Below are 18,911 nucleotides of genomic sequence, written 5' to 3' on the forward strand. Positions count from 1 at the left end.
TACCCAAATGTCTATACCTTTCAGCCAGTGTCTCTGCACCATTTTGTCTCCAGCTCTGCCCCTACTTATCTGTTTGTTTGTTTTTTTTGGGTTTTTTTGCTTCTTGTTTTACTGCCAAGAGTATCTCTTGCATATTGTCTAGCTTACCCCTCAAAACAACTTGTTCTTTCTGACCCAGCCGGAACCCGAGACACTCATCTCACTTCCCCCAAACTTTCCTGAGGGCACAAGGACAGCTTTTTTATGGTCTTGTTTCGTTTAACTGCATTAGTCTTTATAATGTTTTGACTCTGCTATTTTCGTACTAGCCAAAGCTGCCATAGCTCAAATAAGATGCTTTGGTTATAATTGTCAAGTGTGTGGATGGCAGTAGTTTTGGGTTTTTTTTTATTATGTTTAACAGAATTTTGGTTTAAGTCAGTTTCCCCCCACCCCCACCAGCTTTCCCCAAACTCACTCTTTTTTTTTTTTTTTTTTAAATGTATGTATTTTTTAAAATGTATGATTTTGCCTTGGTGGGCAATGTATGCCAGATGTGGAATGCAACAGCAGTGTGTGTGTGTGTGTGTGTGTGTGTGTGTGTGTGTGTGTGTGTTGGGACAATATACCAAAATGGTACACTGGGCATTCAGTTCTGGAGAACGTGGCTATTGTATTCTTGGAGTCCTGAAAAATATAAATGTGAAATGATATTATTATGAAGTCTCGCTCTTCAAAAATGTCAGCAGCATGGGTATATCAGTGAAATCTTTGTCGGTTGTTTTCAGTGTCTTCTCAAAGGGGAATGTTTAGAACAGCGTTTTTCCTTGCTGTCATATATACATGTGCACATTTTTGGGGTGGGGTATGCAAACCCTTGGAACTGGATTGGGTGATCTCAGCACCACCCACCTCATCTCTTCTGTAATGGAAAGCAAGAGTTTTGCTCCCTATCCATATAAAACCAAGGAAACAAGCACTTGGTCTGAGCCCATTTCTAGTGCTCCTATGAAATGCTTCCCCTCCATTTTGCCCACCCCCACCCCCCATTTGCAGATGTTGAAAGTGGGAGAGGAGTAAAAAGATTTTGGGAGCACGCTTACTGTTGTTCATTGGACGTTGTCAGTGTTTTCTCTTTTAAAAAAACTTTGTTTTAGAAGGGAGAGTGACCCAAAGTTAAGCAGTGAGCTTCAGGGCTGAGGGGTAGGGCCTGGGTCTTCTACTCCAGCACTATAACCACTGCACTCCTCTGCCTTTCAGTACTGTTGCAACAGTACTGTAGAGCAGGCATTTCCAATGTGAGAGGAAAGGAAAGTGGAGTGTGGGGGTGCCGATGTTCTGCATTTGGGACAAGGCTGGATAAAAGGAGCGTGCCGTTCCTTCCTCCTCCATACAGAGCAGCCTGTGGCTTAATCAACTGGGTGATACCTAGAAGAAGGTGATGGAATAAACCGTGAATCCATGCTAAGGAAAGAAAGGGTTTTTTTCCTGGCCACCAACAACACCTTACCCCTCACCCCTAAAGTGAAGAAGTTGAAGAATGACAATGGGAGAGTGTGGTAGATCACTGCCAGGTTTTGATACTGTATAGTAGATCACGGCCTACTTGAAGTTGGACATGCCTGCTGTAGAGGAAGTCAAAGCCAGGAAACCAGGCATAGCTTCAGGTTTCTGTGGTATGTAAGTAAAACTCTATTGAAACTCTTTCTGAAGCCTTTTGTCCATGTAGAGTCCACTTGCCCAGTTTATGTTCATTGGACAACACTTGCTTCTAACCTTCAATCTTCTAAGAGAACTTTGTTAGGAACAAAGGGGGTATCAAGATACCATGTACTGGGAACTTGTTTTTATTTCTTCCTCTGCAAGGATCAGCCTCAGACCTAGGAACAGAAGAAGCTGTCTTCTACTGAATCAGACCATTAGTCTAGTTAGCTCAGTACCTTCTATGCTGATTGGTGGTGGGCTTCCAAGGTTTTGACGCTAGGAGTCTCTTCCAGCCATACCTGAACATGCCTGGGACCTTGTGCATGCCAGGCAGATGTCCTACCACTGAGCTACACCCCTTCCTTACCATCCACTGGCTAAGCCAGGGGTGGGGAACCTGTGGCACTCCAGATGTTGCAAGATTACAGCTCCCATCAACCATGGGCACCAGCCATGTTTGCTGGGACTGAATGGAGACAGAATCATAAAATCATAGAACTGTAAAGATGGAAGGGATCCCAAAAGTTGTCTAGTCCAAGAGCTTCACCCGTAATGCAGGAGTCACTGCTAAAGAATCCCTGACAGATGGCTACCAACCTCTGCTTAAAAATCTCCCTCCCGAGGGAGTCTGTTCTACTATCAAACGTCTCTTACTGTCAGAAAGTTCAGTTGGAGTCTCCTTTCTTGTAATTTGAATCAATTGGTTTAGGTCCTACCCTCTAGAGCAGCAGAAAACAAGCTTGCTCAAACTTCCACGTGACAGCCCTTTAGATGTTTGGAAATGGCTATTATATCTCCTCTCAGTCTTCTCTTCTTCAGGCTAAACATGCCCAACTCCCGCAACCAATTACATCCTGAGGACCACAGGTTTTCTACCCATGGGCTTAGCTATCCACTCATTTACTCATTCACTTCAACCACCTTGGGTGCTCTTCTTTTTCACCTTTACATCACTCCCATCTACAGCAATGGGACCTACCTATAGACTCTTAACTGGCTTCCTAGTCATCCCACCTTAGTTTTTGCCAAAATGTCAACAGCCTCGTTTAGACCGACTCCCTCTGTACCGTTCGTCTCCTTCACAACAACACCTCTTCCACCAACAGCCATCCATCCGTCTGTCATCAGTTACTGAGGAAAATAAACTTTTTTTAGCATCCTGGGCATGGTGCACACCTCCTGAAAACAAGATGAGGTGTCAATAGCTGCAGCTGTCACGAAATCTGCAGACCGCTCAAGCTGTCAATAACAGACAGGCTGTGTGCTAACAACGTGGCACTGTCTTTTCTTTTCCCACCCCTGCTGCCGTTCCCAAAGCATGGGCCACTTTGTGTGAGCGCAGGCAGGCTGGTTCTTTCTATCTATCCATCTCTCCTGCCTGCTCCTTCCTTCCCTTCCCCTATAGGAATTTACACCTTCACTCTTGGGAGATCATGGTGCTTGGAATGGGTGGTGCAGCATCACCAAAATTCACAGTACCATTTTGGGTTCCAAATATTCAGGTGTTTTATGAAGTCAGCCTGCTTTCCTCTCCTTAGTTTATTTTCCAGCTTCAGCTAGAGATAAACGGAACTGTCAGTTTCAGTACTCTTAGTTTCTCATGCTTTGAATCTTAAATTCAGTTCTCTACATTTTGTCATCTATATATACATTTTAAAAAACCCCCATCATTTTAGTGTGAATTTCTCATAATAAAAACATTTTTATAAGGAATTTCTCCTAGAGTGTTATTTTCATTTTTATGCACATTACACCCTAATCTAGCCATCGCTTGGTTGGCAAACTGCATTGCAAAATTTGGATAAGTGCAAATTTTGAAGGCTAGCTGCATTTTGGTTCTCACATGGTTTCAGAAAGGGTGGATTTGGTAGTTTGGGCTTCAAATGCAAGCCAAATCAAATTTCTCCCTCAGTTTTAAATCTCAAATTTAGTATGTGTAGTTTGCAGAACATTGCCACCTATAACCATCCAATTCCAAACGCAAGGTGAAAGAAGTCTGCCCATCACTATGTGCACTGGGCTCCACCACACTGGCTTCCCTGTGCACATCTGAATATATGCACACCCAACATAACCCAGTCACAATTTTAAGACTTAGAAGCCCTGTTGATTTTACTAGGAGAGCTTTGCACATGCTTAAAGCTATCTGCACTATCTGCTTCTACCATCAAATGGGGGTCAGCTACCACACCCCACTTCTTCTGAGAAGAAGCCTGGAGTAGATTCTTCCAACCAAGGTCTTGTTTCAGGGCACATGGACTTGTAAACCAAATGTCGGGGTGCTGTCAGTGGCTCCCGGCTGGTTGCGCAGTAAAGTATAAAGACAAGGAAAAGTTTCTTACAGTCCTTTTTTATTTCAGTCTTTACAGAGAGAGGCTATAGAACCCAGCCTCTTGGATAATGGCACCCTGAGTGAATCTCCACCCCCTTCTCTCCCACTTCCTTATTCCTTATTCTTATCGTCTCCTCTACGGGTGCTGCTACATGTCCTCTGTCTTTGAGCTCTTTGCTCTCCTACTTTTAAGGCTCGCCAGGTTCTGGGAGATGGAGGGTCTGGAATGCTTTCTAAGGACAATGTATCAGCTGGGTGTTCTTCTGGCTCTCCCATGATTTCCTAGATTTTCCCCTCATCTGCCTCTGAGCTGCGACCTCCCTCAAACCCCTGTTGTAAATCTATACTGTCTTCTTCCTCCTCCTCCCTGGAAGGGTCAGGATGAGGAGGCAGTCTCCACCATTCCTCCTCTGCCCAGTCCCTGACCCCTAATAAGGAAGAGGTGCTTGCCAGCCTCCTTAAGCTGCCTGTGCCCCCACTCATCCTTCTTCTTTGTAGCACCCACCTCCCCCCACTTTACACTGTGGGCTTTGTTAGTCCCCTATTTGGGGGCCGAGTAGGAATTCAGTGTGGGGAGTCCATGAACGCTTGACAGTGGGACCACAGTGTGTATGTCAGGTTCACATATCCAAGGGTCACATAGCAAGGAGGGAGAATTTATTTCTAACTCCTTTCTGTGTGGCCACATTTTGCAGCTGTAAACATGCCCAGGAGATTAAAAAAAGGATTCCATCATTTCTTATTGGATAACTCACCTGCCTGGACTCCAGTGATTTGGCTAACCTGTTTACTTGGGCTACGCAGATCCCCTAATTTGTTATATTTAATAAATATAACTCTTTTACCATCGACTTTGCCTCTCGAGTCTTCTTTATAGGTGTGCTGATAATGCCTTCCTTTATTTTATTTTATTTATTTTGCATTTCTCCCTCAGCTTTCTTCCACCATGGAACCTAAGCTGGCGTCAGTATATCAACACACCATTTCCCAGCCTCTCTCTTTTGAAAGGCTGTGATATACACAAGTGTGGATAGGCATTTTAAAAAGAAAAAGAAAAAGAAAGTCTGTGATAACACCAATTGAGGGGAGGAGAATGACGATCACTATTGTGTATTAGTTTGGAAACATGCCCTCATGTGTTTAGACAACCTGGATAGTAGCTGCTGCTTTTGATGTTGTGATTACGCAAAGATATGTACAAAGTGTAAATCATTATGTGCTAAAGTGCACAGCAAAGAAACAGCCCCTTGTGCATTTCAAAGGCGATATATGTATATAGCTTAGGCTGCATTCACACGGGAGTTTATTCCGTTTTCCTGACATTTCTATGACTTACTTTCTGCATTATATCTGAACTTTCAGATATCTGAACTTTCACATTCTATAAAAGCCATTTCCAGAAACAGAGTGGAATATAATGCAAGTCTAGCACTCATTTGCAGGTTATCTGCAAATGTCTATTTTTCTGGAAGCAAAACAACACAGAAATGAGCACTAAATTTGTGCCATATTCAGGAAGTGGCTTTTAATTTATGTTGTTGTCAGCACCCGTCTGTCTCGAGAGACAATGGAGTGTGCCTCCAGGGGTGAAGCCAAACTTCTGGAGAATCACAGTGTCTGCTGCGGCTGCAGAGACTGGTAACTTATAATTGCTGCCTCCCGCATTAGAAGCACCCAAGTGATCTCTCAGCAGTATGTATAGCGGTCCTGTACTGCCCAGGCAACAAGACCCTGCTCTTTGCCTTGCTGACGTGGTCCAAAGAAAAGGAGACCAATACATTTTGTACCAGCTTAGCTGCAGGAGTTGCTGGAAGGAGGCATACATGAGGTCATGCAATGGTCTCAGGGACTCCACACTCTTCTCCTGAAGATATCATGCAAGGCAGCAGAAGTTTAGGATCTGAGTTTTCCTTCCCCTACCTTCGCAGGTTGATGAGCCCCATCTGCCCCTCACTTCTCTCTATAGCACATGCAGTAAGCGCCTTCTTGACCATTGGACCTACAATTGGTCTCCTCCGCTCAATCTGCTGGAGCCTGTCTTTGCACGCAGGGGAAGTCCCTAACTCACTGAGGGTTTGAGACCCATTGTCTACCCTCACCTGCTTTAGCCAGCCAATCAAAGCCATTTCCTGGGGTTTGGCTCCTGTCACATGCTGACAGCTTCTAGGAGACACAGGTGAGAGCTGAGAGCTCAAATATAATGCAGATATTGACAGATAGGGAAACGTCAGGGAAACAGAATGAACTGCTATGCGAATGCAGCCATTGTGTCAGGCCAAGACACCAGTGTTTCAATGTGTATTTCGTTATGGGGCTAGGGGAGTTATTTGTGACGATTTTACATAATTTTAGCTCCTGCTATAGTTTCTGTGGCTCTGCTACTTGAGTGTCTCAATCAGGATGTAAGTGTATGAATAAATAACCTATCTTGCCATTTAATTTTCTTTGAAGAAGAAAATACTTTGGAGAAGGTAAGATTATCACTCTATGAATGGTGGCTCTTGCATCAGCCAGATGGAACTTAGGCCTGCGCTAGACAAAATAAGAAGAAAATGGAGGGGAGGAGGGCGAATCAAATATCTGGAAGAATGAGTGAGTACTTATAAGTTGCACAGAAACTCTCACAATATCTGTTATCTGACTACAGTAATCCAATTGCAGGCAAACTGGAATTTTTTGCATCCATGTATCATTAGCATTCAAACACGATTTTGGGGGGGGGGGAAAGCAGTCAAAAAGGAAACATATATTTCTGACTGGCCCTCCAGATGTTTTGGGACTACAATTCCCATCATCCATGACCACTGGTCCTGTAAGCTAGGGATGATGGGAGTTGTAGTCCCAAAACATCTGGAGGGCCATGTTTGGCCATGTCTGACTACTACTACTACTACTACTACTACTACTACTACTACTACTACTAATCGAATAGGACACCCCTGTTTTCATCAGAGAAAGGTTGGGGTATTTTCTAGAACTGTGAGGTTCATATAACTCTTAACTTGCTTAACAAGCTACAGTTCGCAGGATTCTTTCAGAGGACGCCACAGCAGTTTAAAGTGGCATAATTCAGCTTTAAATATACAGTTCAGGCAGTGTCATCCCAACATTCATTTTTAATATTGGCGGATTCCCATATTGGATTGCTGTTTAGTTGCGAATTCTGGAAGGTGAGGTTGGTGCGAGATGATGATGATGGTTTTTATTATTGTTATTATTATTACGGAGAAGGAGAGTGGTTGAGATGTTTTGACATTTGCTCATCAGCTACCACACAATCTGTCTCTCCAGGCGAGAGCTGGGAAGCATACGTTGCAGAAACGCTCCCTTAGGACGCAGCTTTCTCGGCTGCCTTCGTAAAGACGGACCTAAAAGGCTGCGAGTTCAACAGCTGTTTGCGCTGTTGCTGCAGATGCCACTGGGACTCCGCATGGTGCGTTGTTGCATGACATTCCAGAAGCACTTCCCTGGAGAGCGGAGCAAGGAGACAGCTGTGTTAAGGCAGGGACCCCGAGGAAGAGCCGCCGTCTTTTCAGAGCAGGAATAGCGGGGAAGCTGTTCTTGCACTCTCAGACACAACAGGCCAAGCAGGGACCATTTCACATTCTCACACAGTGACACAACACTGTGTGTGTGTGTGTTGTGTTGAAGTAAGCCAGGCATGCTTCCAGAAATCACCTCTTAGTTTTCCCTGGGTCTCAGAATTCTGAATTACCTGCTCTTGCTTCCAAAGTGGAAGCACCACATTGGGGATTTTCAGTTAGAGCTCTCTCTCTCTCTCTCTCTCTCTGCCCCTCCAAGTGTCCCTATTTTCCAGGGACAGTCCTGGATTTACAGAAGCAGCCCCAGTTTCTGATTTGATCCCAGAATGTCCTGCTTTCAGTTAAAGGTAAAGGTAAAGGTACCCCTGCCCGTACAGGCCAGTCTTGACAGACTCTAGGGTTGTGCGCCCATCTCACTCAAGAGGCTGCGGGCCAGCGCTGTCCGGAGACACTTCCGGGTCACGTGGCCAGTGTGACATCGCTGCTCTGGCGAGCCAGAGCCGCACACGGAAACGCCGTTTACCTTCCCGCTAGTAAGTGGTACCTATTTATCTACTTGCACCCGGGAGTGCTTTCGAACTGCTAGGTTGGCAGGCGCTGGGACCGAACAACAGGAGCGCACCCCACCATGGGGATTCGAACCCCCGACCTTTCGATCGGCAAGCCCTAGGCGCTGAGGCTTTTACCCACAGCGCCACCCGCGTCCCACTGCTTTCAGTTAGGATGTCCCTATTTTCATTGGGGACATGTTGGAGGGTACAGAGTTCTATTACTCTTGAGCCAAAGAGAAAAGTAACTATACAACCTATGTAGCCCTATGTAGGGAAGTGGGTTTTTTTAATGTTTTATTATGTTTTAATGTATGTGGGGCAATTCAGTCAGATGGGCGGGGTATACAATACAATACAAAATAATAATAATAATAATAATAATAATAATAATAATAATAATAATAATAATTGAATAAAGGTAAGGGGACCCCTGACCATTAGGTCTAGTCGTGGCCGACTCTGGGGTTGCGGCGCTCGCCTCGCTTTATTGGCCGAGGGAGCTGGTGTACAGCTTCTGGGTCATGTGGCCAACATGACTAAGCCGCTTCTGGCAAACCAGAGCAGCGCATGGAAACGCCGTTTACCTTTCAGCCGGAGCGGTACCTATTTATCTACTTGCACCACTTTGACGTGCTTTTGAAGTGCTAGGTTGGCAGGAGCAGGGACCGAGCAACGGGAGCTCACCCCGTCGTGGGGATTCGCACTGCTGACCTTCTGATCGGCAAGTCCTAGGCTCTGTGCTTTAACCCACAGCACCACCTGCGTCCCTAATAATTGAATAGGACATCCCTATTTTCATTGGAGAAATGTTGGAGGGTATTATGCTTTTTTGGGTTTGGAGGTTGAGGTGACAAGAAATCAGCCTGAAAATGGAGAGATATTAGGAGAAATTCCATAAAGTTTTCTGGTGTGTGTGTGTGTGGGGGGAGGTTTGGCTTAAACTACTGCAAGGTGTCAATGCTTTCCGCTTCTGACTCCCCACCTGTTCTTCAAACTTGGAAGGGAAGGGGGGAGAAACACCAGCTGTGGTTTATTGACTGACTTTCGGCCTAAAGGTAAAGGTAAAGGGAACCCCTGACCATTAGGTCCAGTCGTGACCGACTCTGGGGTTGCGGGGCTCAACTCGCTTTATTGGCTGAGGGAGCTGGCATACAGCTTCCGAGTCATGTGGCCAGCATGACTAAGCCGCTTCTGGCGAACCAGAGCAGCACACGGAAACGCCGTTTACCTTCCCGCCGGAGCGGTACCTATTTATCTACTTGCACTTTGATGTGCTTTCGAACTGCTGGGTTGGCAGGAGCAGGGACCGAGCAACGGGAGCTCACCCCGTTGTGGGGATTCGAACCACCGACCTTCTGATCGGCAAGTTCTAGACTCTGTGGTTTAACCCACAGCGCTACCCGCGTCCCTGACTTTCGGCCTAGAAACCCCTATATAAGGAGTTCTTCCACAAACCCACCTCCCAAGACCCTGGAGGAACTTGAACACTATCTGTGCCAGCTGGTAAGGAGAAGTGAAATTGAGGAGGCCAGCAAATTCATCTGCACATCACGACCTGACAGCCCTGCTGACCTCGAGGCCCGATATTTTGTTAAATTGGAAATACTATTTTATGTTGTTGCAATTTTGCTCATTTACCTCGCTTCTTTTTGTTCCCTGCTCCGGGATTGAAAAGGTTCAATGAGGAGTGGACTTTAAATACTGCAAATAAATACATAAATACACCTCCCAGGCTGGAGTGCCCATGGGGATGTCTCTCACATCCTTCCTCCCCAAAGAACAACATTTCCCATGCCCCCTTTTGAAAGGGAAATTGCGCCACCTCCAGGGTGAATATTGCTTCAGCTTTAACCTTCCTCCTTTGGTTTTGATTCCCACACTTTTTGCTGTGTTCTGTGCCTGTTTCTTTTCCTGCAGCATATTTGCATCTTTTCCCTCACCATGCAGCAGCCTCAAAAGCTGCCTTCTGCTGAGTCAGACCATTGGTCAGCGTGGACAGTCTGATAGCCAGGAAGGCAGGGATGGGGGTAACATTTTCAGCCTGATGGCCACATTCCAGGGTTCGTATGGCACCAGTGGGCATGTCAAAAGTAGGCAGAGCAATGAACTGTCAATTTTAGGTAAAGGGACCCCTGACCATTAGGTCCAGTCGTGACCGACTCTGGGGTTGCAGCGCTCATCTCGCTTTATTGGCCGAGGGAGCCGGCGTATAGCTTCCGGGTCATGTGGCCAGCATGACTAAGCTGCTTCTAGCGAACCAGGGCAGCACACAGAAACACCGTTTACCTTCCTGCCAGATCAGGACCTATTTATCTACTTGCACTATGACATGCTTTCAAACTGCTAGGTTGGCAGGAGCAGGGTCCGAGCAACAGGAGCTCACCCCATCACGGGGATTCGAACTGCCGTCCTTCTGATCGGCAAGTCCTAGGCTCTGTGGTTTAACCCACAGTGCCACCCGCGTCCCTAATAATTGAATAGGATGTCCCTATTTTCATTTGGGAAATGTTGGAGGGTATTATGCTTTTTTCAACAGTTTGGAGGTTTGGACAAGAAATCAGCCTGAAAATGAAGAGATATTAGCAGAAATTCCATAAAGTTTTCTTTATGGTGGTGGTGGTGGGGGGGGGGGGAAGGTTTGGCTTACACTACTGATCAGCAAGTCCTAGGCTCTGCGGTTTAACCCACAGCGCCACCCGTGTCCCCACTGTCAATTTTAGCTTTGTGGTAACTCACAGCAGCCGTTGTTGTTGCTTTACTCTTGACAATAACAGGAAAAATGTGCAAAATGAAACAGAAAGATCGTTAAGTCATCCTTTCTGCTTATTCTTTTATTCTCTCTCTCTCTCTCTCTCTCTCTCTCTCTCTCTCTCTCTGTTTAAAATTTTCACAACAACCTTCAAAACAAATACATTGTTTCATACGTTGACTTCCCACCCACAGTGTTTTTATTCAAACCTTTTCTACTGCATTATGTCTTTATCTGTTGCAAAAAAAGTGTCTTTGTTTTGTCATTTTTCTTCCACAGCTTTTATGTCATATCCTGCCCACAATTTCATTTGACTGTAATATTTCTTTCTTTAAAAAATAGTCCACGAAAGGCCTCCATTCTTCTATAAAAGTTCATCATTTTGATCTCTTAATTTTGCTGGCAGTTTTGCCATTTCTGCGTAGTCGGTTACTTTTGAGAACCGCTACTCCCTCATTGAAATCTTCTCTTCTTTCCATTTCTGTGCATATAATATTCTAGCTACATAAATAGTTTGATCATCCTCTTTGGAACTTCCTTCCCTATTGTATGTATAAGAAAAGCTTCTGGTCTTTTGAGAATAGCCCATTTAAACATTTTCTTCATTTCAATATATAGTCCCTTCTGTTTATTCTGAACAATGTCCAAAACCATATTTTATTTTATTTTTATTTTTGCTTCTATGTAATCAAATTGCTATCATGTATAGCTGAGATCTCAGTTCTTGGCATGGCTATCCTTGCAGAGGGTTGGGACCTGAAACAGTCCAGTGAAGACTGAGCACGCTCAGTAGGCAAGCAACAGTCTGACTGTTGAGGGTGGAGGGATGGAAAACTTGTGAGAGGATAGGTAATGGAACCTGGGAACCTGAACATGAGCAATCCATGCTGCAACATTTTATTGCATGTCTGAATGTCCTTGCTGGAATAGAGCTTATGACATGTTGCTTTAAGACTGTAGAAACAAGGGCTATGGAAGATTGCTCCAATATATGAATAAAGTGGAGACATTGCTATATGCACAAAGATGCAGCCTTACCCAGTATAGAGGAATGGCTGATAAAACTGTTGGACTTGGCTGAGATGGCAAAGTCAATGTGTTTAATTAGAGAAATATCATTATTGACATTTATTCAAGACTGGGACTTTTTTCATGAAAAAGAAAATGAACTTGTATTATCTGGATTTGAAGATGGGGGAAAATTGGTTTACAGAAGATAGAATGGTTGGATGTTATTGAGTGAATACTATATTCAGCTGCAGGACAGAGAACCAGAAATCATTTTATTTTTCTCTATTCTCTCTCTTTCCCCTTCCTTTGATTTATCTTCCTTCCTTCCTTTTTTACAATATTCTTTTTGCCTCTGTTCTTTTTTTAGAGTAAGTATTTAGGTGTATTATAAAAAAGGTACTTTGTAATGTATCATTTTTTTGGGTATATCTTTGGACAAGTAAGTATATCCATATATGAATATATATGACTGTAGAAAGAAGACGTCTAGGCATGGGGGGTTGCTGCGGAAGGAGAGAGTGGTGCTCTTTTAGCTTCGCAAGGCATTTTCCTACTATCAGCGATAACAATAAACAAGACACATTGGTGTTGCAGACACTTCGCTTATCTCCAGAAGCTGAACACTTCAATGCATTTTTGCTCATGTGAAAACGCTTATCCATTCTGAAATGAGTGAGCTTGCAAAAAGGCACCCTGGTGACTTGCTGTTTGGAAGTGTTGCAGTTAATACACTGCCGTGTCTTTTCAACTTGTGTCTGTGCATATCTTTTGCAGAGGCTGGTTCTTGTTAGCTACCACTTGGCACCATAAATCATTGTTAACAGACCTTAATTTCCTTAGCTCAGCTAATGATGGAATGCCAGTTTTTTGTTTTGTTTTTTTGTTACACAGTAATTACCTTTGGTGAACAGCATTGCACAAGAACATCTTGTAAGCTCATGTCGTCCCGTGTTAAATTGCTGCAGCAGGAAATGGTTGCACTGATTCTGAATTCAGCGAAATTCCAATGACTGAAAACATCAAACTGAAATCTGAAGGCCAGTCAACTGACTTCAGATCTTCCAAGGTTTGAGCTCAGGAAGAAGAGAAGAGAAAACCCTCTGTGTTCAGGCATATCTTTCTGCTCTTGACCTTAGAAAATTTCCCCACCCTAAAATCACCGCAATTGTAATGCCAGTGTTCAACAGAATCCCAGTTTGGGGGGAACAAAAGTGGAGGCGGTCTACTGTCTTCAAGCTCACATCATGGACTTCCTTGAAGCATTTGATTGGCCCTCATATGAAACATGATGCTGGACTACATTGACCTTTGGCATGGACCAGAGCAGGATTGATGACATCATTTGTCAGAGCACCAGAACAATTGGCAGACCTCCTTTGAATGAGGTCATAAGTGAGGGTTTTAAGTTTGTCTCTGTGACTGGTTAGCATAGACCAGGCATAGGCAAACTCAGCCCTCCAGATGTTTTGGAACTACAATTCCCATCATCCCTGACCACTGGTCCTGTTAGCTAGCGATGATGGGAGTTGTAATCCCAAAGCATCTGGAGGGCTGAGTTTGCCTATGCCTGGCATAGACCATGTGGTACCTGCCAGATGCCCAACTCCCATCAGGCCTGGGCAACATGGTCAATGGTCAGGAACCATGGGGGTTGTAGTACAGCAGCATGAGGAAAATAACAGAAGGGGTGGATACATCTTTCCTTTCCTTTGATGGGATTCCTACTTCATGCTGGGACTTTTGATTGCAGCACTTCCTTACAAGCTAGTTTGCATTTAGAATTAAAAGCTTAAAGTTGCTTTTCATTTGGCTGGAGAGTTTTAGTTTGAGCTTCACAAGGTGACTCTAGGTACTCGGAAATAAGCAATGCCAAGTTCAATGGACCTTTCTCCCAGGAAACTACACTAGTGGGCAAAATTGTGGAAACTTTTTGGAAAAAGTATATTTCTTAGGTTCGATGACTCATAACATCACTTTTTTTAGTAATACTATAAAATTATATATCAATGGAAAGATAATTTAATGAAGAATGTAATGCAACAAAGTTTGTTCAATTATCTGTATTCTATCAAAAGTATAATGGGACGCGGGTGGCGCTGTGGGTAAAAGCCTCAGCGCCTAGGGCTTGCCGATCGAAAGGTCGGCGGTTCGAATCCCCGCGGCGGGGTGCGCTCCTGTTGCTCGGTCCCAGCGCCTGCCAACCTAGCAGTTCGAAAGCACCCCCAGGTGCAAGTAGATAAATAGGGACCGCTTACTGGCGGGAAGGTAAATGGCGTTTCCGTGTGCTGTGCTGGCTCACCAGATGCAGCTTTGTCACGCTGGCCACGTGACCCGGAAGTGTCTCCGGACAGCGCTGGCCCCTGGCCTCTTAAGTGAGATGGGCGCACAACCTCAGAGTCTGTCAAGACTGGCCCGTACGGGCAGGGGTACCTTTACCTTTTATCAAAAGTTATAGTCAAATAACCAGAAAAAGGAAGCACAACTTGCTTAGGTTGACATGCAGTAGCTTTTCTTCTTTTGAATGTAGCCAATGAGCATGAGTGTTTAGAGAGCCAATCAGGTGTTATAAGCCATCAGACCTCAGAAATACACTTTTTCCAAAAGGTTTCCACAATTTTGGCCACTAGTGTATGTATAGAGAGAGAGAGATGCTTGTATTTCTAGACTCTTGCAGACACGGAGAGGGTTGTGGCCATGGAAGCGCCATGACAATCACTTCAAAATTTAGCATTACACCACTGTTGGGGGAATAGAACTTAGGACATCTGGTTGGCCACTATGGGATATAGAAAGATGAACCATTGGCATGATCTGCAGATCTTGTCTTCTCTTTGTAGTTGTTTCAAGACTCTAGCAGTTTTGTAACATGCAGAAGAAATTTTGTTGTGGGGTGTGTGTGTTCATTCAGTTTAACCCATTGACATCAAGATGTATTGAATTTTCATTCATATTTGGCTTCCCTAAACACAAAATGTGTCTTTGTGTGTTGTTTATCGAAAAAGAAGTGCAGCCTGGGCCTACTCAGAAGTAAGCCTCTCTGATGTCAATAGGACTGCCTGTCTGGTTTCTGAAGGGAAATTAGCTATCATGTTTTCAGCTTGTTTTTTGCTGCTCCAGAGGGGAGGACCCAAACCAATGTTGAGAAAGGCGATTCTGACTAAACATTAGACCTTTCTGACGGTCAGAGCTGTTTGACAGTGGAACAGACTCCCTCAGAACATGGTGGACTCTCCTTCATTTGAGGTTTTTACAGAAAAGTTGAATTGCCATCTGTCAGGGATTCTCTAGCTGTGAATCCTGCATTTCAGGGGGTTGGAGTAGATGACATTTGTGATCCCTTCCAACTCTACAGTCCTATGACTTAATCCTACTTAAGCACACATAGGATGGTAGCATCAGCATCATACTTGCCCGCAAGAGTGTTCAGCATGATTTCCTGGAGAGACAACTCTTTGATTGATTTTTGCCTTTTTTTAAGGATTTGTAAACCTTAGTGCAGCTCATCAGAAATGGAGCTGGGAAACCGGGTAATCAGGCTGGCACTTCAAGTAATGATGGTGAACTTTGCTCATCTGAAATGTTGTACATGTTCATTTTTTATACTCCAGGAGCCTTTGAAAATTCAGTGCCCTGTTAACTGCATATATAATGGGCCACCATTATCCCGTAAATACACTTCGCACAATAAAACCTATCTCCGGGTCAATTAATTTTAATGTTTGTCAGCAGTAGCAGTGCCCCTGGTGTATATTTTTTTAAAAAAAGAGAGAGTTGAGAGGGTCTATTTAAATAGCCCATATGAAGAAATGGCCAAGTAAAAGAAGTTCAGCAAACTCTTGTGATTAGATTTGGACCTTTTCCCCCCTGTTAAAATACTCAAAAGTGGCTTACAATGAAAAGCAACAAGAATATATATATAAAATAAACAAACTATTCAGTATTCAGTATATGATGAATAACAACCATATGTTCTAGCTGCAGAATCTCTAGGTAAGGAACCAGACCAGGTTCAGACCTCTGATCCTATTGGTGGAGATCAGATGGCCGCTGTGTCTGAGACTGAGGGACAGCAGCCCCCAGAAGAATTTTCCATGCCACCATGGCCCACAAAACCAGAGTCTGGACATAGAATCCTAGAACTGTAGAGTTGGAAGGGATCACCTAGTCCAACCCCCTCCAATGTAGGAATTTGCAGCTGTCCCATACGGGGATCGAACCTGCAACCTTGGCGTTATCAGCAACACACTCTAACCAACTGAGCTATCCACTCTCATTTATGCAAGGACGTCTACTGCTGAGGAACCAAATGCCTTGCACAAGACTTGATTCATCCAGCAGTGCATGGAGGACACAAAGTAAGAAGCCATGGAGCACAGGAGAAATGTCTTCAGGTTGTGGTGAGAGCGACCTTGTCAGAGGGTCCCAGTTGAGATGCTCATGAGGCTTGGTACTTCTGGCTGCTTTAGGACTTCATTGGGTTCTTCATGGTCCCCAGGCTATGGTGGAGTTTTCTGTGATGTCCTCTGGGGTCTTTACTCTGTCGTGGTTGAGCAGGATCCAGACAGTTGTTTTGTGCCTATGATCATGAAGCCTCAGTGCTTGTCCCACAACAACAGGAGCTTTGCTCTATATGCAGAATAGTTAATCCAAAGATGCCTTGGGATAGCCACAGCTCCTCTCCTTCACAAGCTTTAAGAAGCTTCTTTGCAAAATCCCTGCTGTCTTTTATCACAGTGCACTGCCTGTGAGCTAGTTCCCCTTCTTCCAGGCTTGTCCTAGCAGTGCCACAAATGGTGGGAGGAGTCCCTGTTAGCAAATGTCAAAATCCTAGCAGTGCCAAAGTCACATTCCCAGCAAGCCCCCACCCCCACCCCACACAACCTCTTGCCAACCTCTCAGCCAATCTTTGTTTAAACACACTTTTTGAAGAGCCCAAGTGCAGTTTTTTAGCATAATCAAACTTGATTTTTTTGTCAGCTCCCTCTTGGAAAGATTACAAGGTTTATTCAAGCAGGAAGCAGCCTGAGATTAGCTGTCACTCCAGATTCAGTCTGTCAAGCTAGCTTTATTACAATGAGGTCATTATTATTATTATTATTATTATTATTATTATTATTATTATTCACTGGGATGGTATGAATATATTCTTTGCTCATCTCCCCCCACTCCAAGCCACTTCCCTCTCACCACCCCACACCTTCCTTTTCCCACGTGACACCAAGCACGAATGTGAACCTATGAATTAAACCAGATTTGCTTCGTTGATTGCCATGCATGTATTATGGCACTTGGAAACTCACTTTGGGCCAAATTAGGATGATTGCAAAGCAGTTAGGCTGTCGGAGATGAAGCCTTCTTTTTCTGACAGTCTTGGCTTCAGAAAATTGAAATGTCCTGTTCCGAAGCACCAGCTCCCTTTGTTGTGTCTAGAACGAAAGCCATATTTTTGGACAGGAGTAGAACTGGGTGCCTAAACAGCCACAGTAGTGGAAGTCATGGAGGACAAGGCAACCAGCAGCTACTAGCCCTGATGGCTGTGCTGGGTGCCTCCACTGTCAGTGGCAGTGATGCTTCTGGATTGTGGGAAATTGCTGGGAATCACAAATGGAGAGAGGGCTGTAGCCCTGAGGTTCTGCTTGTGGCTTTACTGTAGGTTTCTGGCTGACCACTGAGAGAAGTGGATGCTGAACAAGATGGACCACTGGTTCTTTTGCTCATGAGAAGTGGGGGGAACCAGGAACCTAGCTTCTTGGACCACTTGTTTGCTTCAGTGTAAGATCGCTGCCTAAGTCTGTTTTCCTAACTGATGGCTGTATGGGGACGTTCTGGGCAACAGATAGGAAGACAAGCCGCTGAGAAAGGAAAGGTCATATCAAAGGTGGAAATATCTACCAGAGGATGGTAGGTTTTCACAAGTACTTTTTTAATATATGTGACAGTACACACCTGTATGGAGCCCTGTTGTCTTTTTTTGCTGCCCATGGCGGCCATTTTGTGCCAGCACCCATGGCAGTTTTATCAAGACAGGTGTAGCAGCACCTCATTTTATTTTGATTGCCCACCCAATCTCCCCCCCCCAAAAAAAAATCCCCATTGGTTTGCATGATTCAGATTGGGGGTGTGAGGTAAGGTGGGAAATATGAAGTAAGAAAGAAAGGTGAACTGCATTGTGGGAGGGGGGGAAAGCAAAAGTCCCCAATCCTCTTCCTCAACAATTTGTGTCAGAGCACACAATTGCTGTCTGATAAAATGTAGGACACAAGATTGAATTACTTCATTGAACCGGCGCTGTCCCCTGCTAATGGTAATTGCGTGGATCTAGCGGTTTTTCTTGGCGCCTTCTCAGATATTTACCTCCCACTGTTTTTCAATTCAAGCCTTTGATGAAAATATTCCCAGTACTTCTTTAAAGCAGACACCCAACTGTCTTCCTTGACAAAGGCAAGGTCTCTAAATCAGTTCCTGACAATTTGTGACACAGCAGTCTATCTAAATCACCTTTTACCCATGTCACCGTGTCATTTCCTCAAGGAAGGGGGGGGGGAGAGAGGAAGGGAAGTAAATGCCCATCAGGTTTCTAAGGGCTTGGTGTTCTGCAGGTCCACGGACAAGAGAAGGAACAAAGGTCAAAGATTTTGTATGCAGCTTTCAGAGAAAGTAATTCAAGACGAGCACTTGGAACACCATGGTGGAAGTCTCCCATGGCAGAAATCAAGACTTAAGAACATGAGAAAAGCCTGCTGGATCTGGCCAATGACTCATCTCCTCCTGCATTCTGTTGTTACAGTGACCAACCAGATGCCTGTGGGAAACCTGCAAGCAGGTGGTTTCCAGCAACTGGTATTGAGAAGCAATTGCTGCCTTCAGCTGTGTGGGCCATAATGGTTAGTAGACACTGATAGCCTTCTCCTCCATTGATTCCTCTAATCCTCTTTTAAAGCCATCTAAGTTGGTGGAGGGAGGCGGGGGCCCTGTGGGTTAAACCACAGGGCCTAGGACTTGCTGATCAGAAGGTTGGCGGTTCGAATCCCCACGACGGGGTG

The 18,911-nt window shown here is 44.7% G+C and overlaps 1 protein-coding gene across 10 annotated transcripts in view; it reads left to right on the forward strand.

Annotated features, from left to right (window-relative positions):
• Positions 1-18,911, forward strand: part of AUTS2 (activator of transcription and developmental regulator AUTS2) — a 680,474-nt gene that overhangs the window by 259,949 nt on the left and 401,614 nt on the right. The gene's annotated exons all lie outside the window — the stretch shown is intronic.

This window comes from Podarcis muralis, chromosome 15 (genome assembly GCF_964188315.1).
Source record: "Podarcis muralis chromosome 15, rPodMur119.hap1.1, whole genome shotgun sequence".
NCBI classification, from domain to species: Eukaryota; Metazoa; Chordata; class Lepidosauria; order Squamata; family Lacertidae; genus Podarcis; species Podarcis muralis.